The sequence below is a fragment of the Lithobates pipiens genome, unplaced genomic scaffold (genome assembly GCF_037356315.1).
Source record: "Lithobates pipiens isolate NorthernLeopardFrog02 unplaced genomic scaffold, aLitPip1_a1.2 Scaffold_16, whole genome shotgun sequence".
Lineage (NCBI taxonomy): Eukaryota > Metazoa > Chordata > Amphibia > Anura > Ranidae > Lithobates > Lithobates pipiens.
The window spans coordinates 161277594-161286019 of record NW_027507748.1 but is presented as its reverse complement, the minus strand read 5'-3'; the positions used below and the strand labels follow the sequence as shown (position 1 = coordinate 161286019).

The 8426-nt window shown below is 45.5% G+C and overlaps 1 long non-coding RNA gene across 1 annotated transcript in view; it reads left to right on the top strand.

Annotated features, from left to right (window-relative positions):
• Positions 1-2281: 2281 nt before the first annotated feature.
• LOC143982205 (uncharacterized) overlaps positions 2282-8426 on the top strand; it is a 40403-nt gene continuing 34258 nt past the window's right edge. Inside the window, exon 1 of the long non-coding RNA XR_013274417.1 lies at positions 2282-2637. This is a non-coding gene — a long non-coding RNA (uncharacterized LOC143982205). The remainder of the gene's footprint in view (positions 2638-8426) is intronic.

Genomic DNA, 8426 nt, shown 5'->3' with positions numbered 1-8426 from the left:
TGCCTCCACTGTGGAGACACTTATAAGTTAGTGTTAGGGACCACAGATACCTGGGTGCCGTGGCGAGGCTCTGTGGCTTATGCATGCATTTGTAAATGTGTGCAGACTAAACCCCTGTTTTTAACACATACTGTTAGACGGGTTTTTTTGGTTGTCTGTGAGCTGGTCGGTAAGTAAGCTTGGCTTTTTCCTTGGATTTATCCTTGGCCTTGTTTACACCGGCCAGTCACAGCACCAGAACCTGTGAACCCGGAAATAACGCTGGTGAAAGATGTTGGCTTTGGGGAGTGGAGTGCGGGTGACACTGCAGGGCATTGTTCTAGGATAAGCATTTCATAATGAGCTAGTATACGATGCATACTATGTTATTATGCCTTTGTCTTGCAGGTTTTTTTATTGGGGAGGGGGAGCTGTACACAGAAGGTTTTTTACCTTCATACATAGAATTCATAAAGGTAAAAAAACCTTTATCTTTTACAACCACTTAAACATGAGACAATAACTCATAATAATTAAAGCAATCACTTTCACTGCCAAGATTTTCATTCAATTAACCACTTCCCGACCAGCGCACGCCGATGTACGTCGGCAGAATGGCACGGGCAGGCAAATGGGCGTACCTGTACGTCCCTTTAAATTTGCCGCCCTGCCATCAGGAGCGCGTTGCTGGCGGCATGCTCCTGCACTGGTCGGGACCCCCGTGAGTCCGGTCGCGGGACCCGCAGACTCGATCGCTGCGGGCATACCCGCGATCGTCTCACGGAGCGGCCGAATGAAGAAATGCCATTGTAAACAGCATTTCTCCATTCTGCCTAGCAACTAGTGACGCTGATCTCTGCTCCATGTGATTGGAGCAGAGATCAGTGTTCACTAAATTAAAGCCCAACCCCCCCACAGTTAGCAACACACCCCTAGGAACACTTAACCCCTACACTGCCACCCACTGGTTAACCCCTTCACTGCCAGTGTCATTTACACAGGAATCACTGCATTTATATAGCAGTGATTACTGTATAAATGACAATGGTCCCAAAAATGTGTCAAAAATGTCCGATGTGTCCGCCACAATGTCGCAGTCACAATAAAAATCGCTAATCGCCGCCATTACTAGTAAAAAAAAAAAAAAAAATTATTTATAAAAATGCCATAAAACTATCCCTATTTTGTAAACGCTATAACTTTTGCGCAAAGCAATCAATAATCGCTTATTGCGATTTTTTTTACCAAAAATATGTAAAAGAATACGTATCGGCCTAAACTGAGGGAAAAATGTTTTTTTATATATTTTGGGGGATATTTATTATAACAAAAAGTAAAAAATAATGTGTTTTTTTCAAAATTGTCGCTCTATTTTTGTTTATAGCGCAAAAAATAAAAACCGCAGAGGTGATCAAATACCACCAAAAGAAAGCTCTATTTGTGGGGAAAAAAAGGACGTCAATTTTGTTTGGGAGCCATGTCGCACGACCGCGCAATTCTCAGTTAAAGCGACGCAGTGCCGAATCGCAAAAAGTGGTCTGGTCTTTGACCAGCAAAATGGTCCGGTCTGTAAGTGGTTAAACAGTAAATGATCATAAAATAGCACATTAAAGTATTGTCGGTTATATATCTGGCAGAGGTAGCGTTTTTTTGTAGCACTGAAGAAACGGCTCTATCAAGCCATTTCTTCAGTACCCGTGCCATGGCTGGCGGCACCCGTGCATGCGCGGGAGTGACGTCTTTGCAGTTTCGGCCAATCACAGCACCAGAGCCCGTGAACCCGGAAGTAAATCTGGTGAAAGACGTTGGCCGTGGGGAGCAGAGTGTGGGTGACACTGTAGGGCATGGTTCTAAGGTAAGTATTTCATAATGAGCTAGTATACGATGCAAACTAGTTCATTATGCCTTTGTCTTGCAGGTTTTTTTATTTTCTATTTTTACGGAGGTTTACAACTTCTTTAAGTAAGTATTTAGGGGGGCTGGGGGGGGGGGGGGGGGCTATACGCAGAAGGTTTTCTACCTTCAGATATAGAATTCATATAGGTAAAAAAAAAACTTTATCTTTTAAAACCACTTAAACATGAGACAATAACTCATAATAATTAAAGCAATCACTTTCACTGCCAAGATTTTTGTTCAATTAAACAGTAAATGATCATATAATTGCACATAAAAGTATTGTCAGAGATGTTATATATCTGGAGAAGGTAGCTCCATGCTGCCGTGTCTTTAGGGAGTTTAACCACATGCTGCAGAAAATACAAAACAGTTGAGCAGAATATCCCTTGATAGTATGTAACCTGGTACTGGAAAGGTAATATTGACTCCAGCTCACTGAATTATAAAAGCATTAATTGACCTAAACAAGAACTACAGTCCATGGGTGTTCACAGAAAGAACAAGATTTGTATTTTTTCTTTCTTTTTAAATGCTCAGATTTTCTTAAAATTTACAGCTCTCATTGCCTTACTAACCCTTTCTCTAGTGCTGTCTCCTGCAGACTCACAGCTCTGCCATCCAGTGCTGGCCCTCTTTTAGACTGAGAGAGTGATGCCCAGTGCCATTCAAGCCACTTCAAGGACCAACTGCCCAGGGAATGTCATCAAGCCACTGAGGTTTAGAGGAGATCTGTGTCATTACTTCACAAGGAAAAAAAAGGTACCAGTTATGTCAACAGAAATTAGTCACAAGCTCCTCCATACTAGAAAATACCATGTATTTTCTATAGGACTGCAAACAGTGGTGGGGAAGTGAAGGGGACCTATTATTGCTACATAGTACTGTCAAAACAAAGCTCTGAATTAAGGTACTATCATAGAAACCAATACTACTAATAGCAAAGAGAGGAAATGTAAGGGGAGTGTATGGTGTTTTGCGTATTTTTATACTATGTCCAGTAGAAAAATGCACATGTTTTATTTTTAATTTTGCTTATATCTGTTTTTGGGGGGGAAAAAGAAAATATTATTCATGAATTTTATCACTTGGATCCATGCAGTATATTGCAGTGTGTTAGTGCAGTCTGTGCAGTTTTACTGCAGTATATTGAAGTGTGTCAGTGCACTTTTACTGCGGCATATTGTAGTTCATCGGCGCAGTTTTACTGCAGTATATTGTAGTGTGTCAGTGTAGTTTTACTGAAGTATATCGAAGTGACATTTCTGTCAGTGGCAGCACTCAAGTTAAAGTGTACCAAACACCAGTTTCTATTGATTTAAGTTCATCCAATTACAATTTTCCCTGTCTCTATTACATTTCAGTAATAAGCCCTCCCGCCAACATATCTGGAAGGTCAACAAGGAGAGGCAGACATTCCCATGGCACTGTGAGGGGGCCAGCAGCGTATGTGTCCACAGGCAAAGGCGGACATTGTTCGTCCTCAGGCAGGGCAACATTTTCTCTGTTTAGTGATGTTGCACATGCTATTCAGCCACAGCATGCAGAGGAGGTGGTGGATAAAGATGGACGAACGCGAACCGTGAACGCGAACCGTGAAAGCGAACCGCGAACGCGGCCAAAAGTTCAAGAACCGCAAAGTTTGCGGCAGGTCCTATTGACTTCAATGGCAGGCAAACCTTAAAAACCTACAGGTCATATTTTCAGCCACAAAATACTTACTAGCTGTGCACACATAGTCCCACCACATGGCCACTGACATAACACATGTATGAAGTGAATCTGTGATCGACAACTACAAGCATTCTTTTTTTGTGAAATTTCTGTGAAATTTTGACAATTCAGGACTCAGGAACGCATTAAGGCAATGGAGGAGAGGAAAGGTCAGGGTAGGCTATGAAGAGGGTGCAGAAGATGATCACCAGCACCGTGATAGAGAGCACTGACACCAGCACCGTGATATAGAGCACTGACACCAGCACCGTGATATAGAGCACTGACACCAGCACCGAGATAGAGAGCACTGACACCAGCACCGAGATAGAGAGCACTGACACCAGCACCGAGATAGAGAGCACTGACACCAGCACCGTGATATAGAGCACTGACATCAGCACCGAGATAGAGAGCACTGACACCAGCATCGTGATATAGAGCACTGACACCAGCACCGTGATATAGAGCACTGACACCAGCACCGCGATAGAGAGCACTGACACCAGCACTGTGATATAGAGCACTGACACCAGCAACGTGATATAAAGCACTGACACCAGCACCGTGCACCACAACCCTATATATTTTACACCTATACCAGTCCTTACAAGGACCTTTGTGGACCTAGTAGCTAGTGATTTGCAGACTGTTCCTCAGTCCCTACACTGATAAAAGACTGCTGTATAAACCAGCAGTAATCTGCAGCACAGCCCTGCACCAGCACCCTATATATTGTACACCTATACCAGTCCTTAAAAGGACCTTTGTGGACCTAGTAGCTAGTGATTTGCAGACTGTCCCTCAGTCCCTACAACAGACTGCTGCAGAATAGGGCAGCAGTCAGCAGCAGTGCACCACAACCCTATATATTGTACACCTATACCAGTCCTTACAAGGACCTTTGTGGACCTAGTAGCTATTGATTTGCAAACTGTCCCTCAGTCCCTACACTGATAAAAGACTGCTGCAGAAACCAGCAGTAATCTGCAGCACAGCCCTGCACCAGCACCCTATATATTGTACACCTATACCAGTCCTTAAAAGGACCTTTGTGGACCTAGTAGCTATTGATTTGCAAACTGTCCCTCAGTCCCTACACTGATAAAAGACTGCTGCAGAAACCAGCAGTAATCTGCAGCACAGCCCTGCACCAGCACCCTATATATTGTACACCTATACCAGTCCTTAAAAGGACCTTTGGGGACCTAATAGTAATAGCTAGCTAGTGATTAAACTCACTGTCCCTGCTGCACACAGCGTCCTGTCCCTACACTGACAAAAGACAGCTGCAATCACCAGCACAGCAGTGCACTGAATCCTATATACTGTACTACACCTATACCAGTCCTTAAAAGGACTTTTGTGGAACTAATAGCTAGTGATTTGTGTCACTACAGTCTGTCCCTGCTCCACACAGCAACCTCTCCCTACACTGACATAAGACAGAATGTAAAATGGCCGCCAGATCAGGTCTATTTATAAGGTAGGGGGTATGTCCAATTGTCCATGTGCTGAAATGTCTCAATTGGCTGTTCTGTACCCCATGATGGATGTGTCATCATGGATCAAAGTTCTTTCACACTGTAAACACATATGTCCGCTGGGCAAACAGCGGCAATAGTCCGCCGGATTAGGCGAATTCGCGAACACGCAAAATTTGCCGCGAACCGACCGCCGGGCAAACAGTTCGGCCATCCCTAGTGGTGGACTGGCTTACAAAACCATCTTCATCCTCTATCAACCAAGCAAAGACTAGTACGTGGCCCACTGCAGCTGCCAGAGCGGCTTATTCTGCCTCCTTGTCCACACTACTCCTGCCATAGCCCCATAATCATACAAAGAGGATTCAGTTAAATTATTTAAACACAGCATCAGGCACTTGCTTCTTCATGATACGCAGGCATTACATGATTCTGATGTTGGTTCTGTCTCTGAGGTCGAGGAAGGTAGGAACGTGAGCCTACAGAGAGGGGAGAACACTGATAAATAACAAATTGGCATGTTGCCCCAGCTGCAGCAAATTGCCAAGTTGGCTCCAGTCATGATGAGGATGGAGGGGATGCTGATGATGATGAGGTCACTGATGCGACTTAGGTGCCGGATGGATTAGGAAAGTGAGGATGTGGCGACACCCAGGCGAGGCAGGATGTCCTCCAGAGGCAGCCACTGTGGACAAGTAGAGAGCAGCCACCCTATTCCATCAGATTGTGGAGCTGTTATCTCCCAGCCAACTTCCCACAGGACAGCTGTCTGGGCCTTTTTTAGCACATGTGCAGCCGATCGCACTGTTGCAATTTGCAAACTTTGCCTCAAGCAGATTAAGTGTGCAAAAACACCAGCCATTTGGGTACCACATGCTTGACAAGACATTTAGCCCCCCTACCACTCAGCCCATTGGCAAGAGCACCTGAAAGCCAAACAAAAGGGATGCAATTCTTCTCCTCCTCACTCCTCATCTTTCAGGTCTACCCCCGAATCAGCCTCCATTGGCAGGGATGATATAGCGAAGGGTGTCACAGGTAGTGATGGCCGAACGGTTCGCCCGGCGGTCGTTTCGCGGCGAATTTCCGACTTTCGCCGTCCGCGGGTTCGAACGCCTTTTTCCGTCGTTCGCCCCGGCGGACTTACGTGTTTAATGTATACAAGAACTTTAACCTTTCGTGACACGTTTATCATGTGTTACAGGACAACCAATTGAGACATGACAGCTCATGGACACTTGGACATTCCCCCTAACCTATAAATACACCCGATCCGGTGGCCATTTTACATTCTTTCTTCTGTCACTGTAGGGAAAGGATCCTGTGTGGAGTAGGGACAGAGAAAACGCTAGCTATTTGGTACACAAAAGTTCTTTTCAGGACTGGTATAGGTGTTAGGTCAGCAGCCTGAGTTTCTTTTGTCAGTTTAGATAAAGGGACAGAGCGCTGTATGCTGCTATTTTAGGGACAGCTCAGCCAGATTAGTCTTTCTTCATCATCATCATCATCATCATCATTAGCTGTTACTATCAGGTCCACAAAAGAGCTGTTCCAGCTAATCGTTCCAGCCTACTCTTTTTTGCCAATTTGTATAGGGACAGGCAGGAAGCAGTGTGTCAGGCAGTGAGGATAATTTTAAAGACTTGCTGTTACTATTAGTTCCACAAAGGTTCTTTTCAGGACTGGTATCAGTGGTACGGTAATAGGCTTGTACACGTATAATATTCTTTCTTCCAAATATAGAAAGAATATTATACTTGACTGCTGCCCTTCTGCTGCAGTCTGCTAATCATTCACAACTCACTTGTTCCACAAAGCTCTTTATCAGGACTGGTAACTTGGTCTGTCTAGGGTGCTACGGTACATAGGCTTGGGTGCGGTACAGTCTGCTGTTCTGTAAGGACCGCTATCGGTCCACAATACATAGGGTTGCCGTGCACTACTGCTGACCGCTGCCCTATACTGCAGCAGTCCTTCATTGGTATAGGGACTGACGTACAGTCTGCTAATCACTAACACACAACCTGCTTGGTCCACAAAAGTTCTTATAAGGACTGGTAACTTGGTATAGGGTGCTACGGTACATAGGCCTGAGTGCGTTACAGTCTGCTGTTCTGTAAGGACCGCTATCGGTCCACAATACATAGGGTTGCCGTGCACTACTGCTGACCGCTGCCCTATACTGCAGCAGTCCTTCAGCGGTATAGGGACTGACGCACAGTCTGCTAAACACTAACACACAACCTGCTTGGTCCACAAAAGTTTTTATAAGGACTGGTAACTTGGTATAGGGTGCTACGGTACATAGGCCTGAGTGCAGTACAGTCTGCTGTTCTGTAAGGACCGCTATCGGTCCACAATACATAGGGTTGCCGTGCACTACTGCTGACCGCTGCCCTATACTGCAGCAGTCCTTCATTGGTATAGGGACTGACGTACAGTCTGCTAATCACTAACACACAACCTGCTTGGTCCACAAAAGTTCTTATAAGGACTGGTAACTTGGTATAGGGTGCTACGGTACATAGGCCTGAGTGCGTTACAGTCTGCTGTTCTGTAAGGACCGCTATCGGTCCACAATACATAGGGTTGCCGTGCACTACTGCTGACCGCTGCCCTATACTGCAGCAGTCCTTCATTGGTATAGGGACTGACGTACAGTCTGCTAATCACTAACACACAACCTGCTTGTTCCACAAAAGTTCTTATAAGGACTGGTAACTTGGTATAGGGTGCTACGGTACATAGGCTTGAGTGCGGTACAGTCTGCTGTTCTGTAAGGACCGCTATCGGTCCACAATAGATAGGGTTGACGTGCACCACTGCTGACCGCTGCCCTATACTGCAGCAGTCCTTCAGCGGTATAGGGACTGACGTACAGTCTGCTAAACACTAATACACAACCTGCTTGGTCCACAAAAGTTCTTATAAGGACTGGTAACTTGGTATAGGGTGCTACGGTACATAGGCTTGAGTGCGGTACAGTCTGCTGTTCTGTAAGGACCGCTATCGGTCCACAATAGATAGGGTTGACGTGCACCACTGCTGACCGCTGCCCTATACTGCAGCAGTCCTTCAGCGGTATAGGGACTGACGCACAGTCTGCTAAACACTAACACACAACCTGCTTGGTCCACAAAAGTTTTTATAAGGACTGGTAACTTGGTATAGGGTGCTACGGTACATAGGCCTGAGTGCGTTACAGTCTGCTGTTCTGTAAGGACCGCTATCGGTCCACAATACATAGGGTTGCCGTGCACTACTGCTGACCGCTGCCCTATACTGCAGCAGTCCTTCATTGGTATAGGGACTGACGTACAGTCTGCTAATCACTAACACACAACCTGCTTGGTC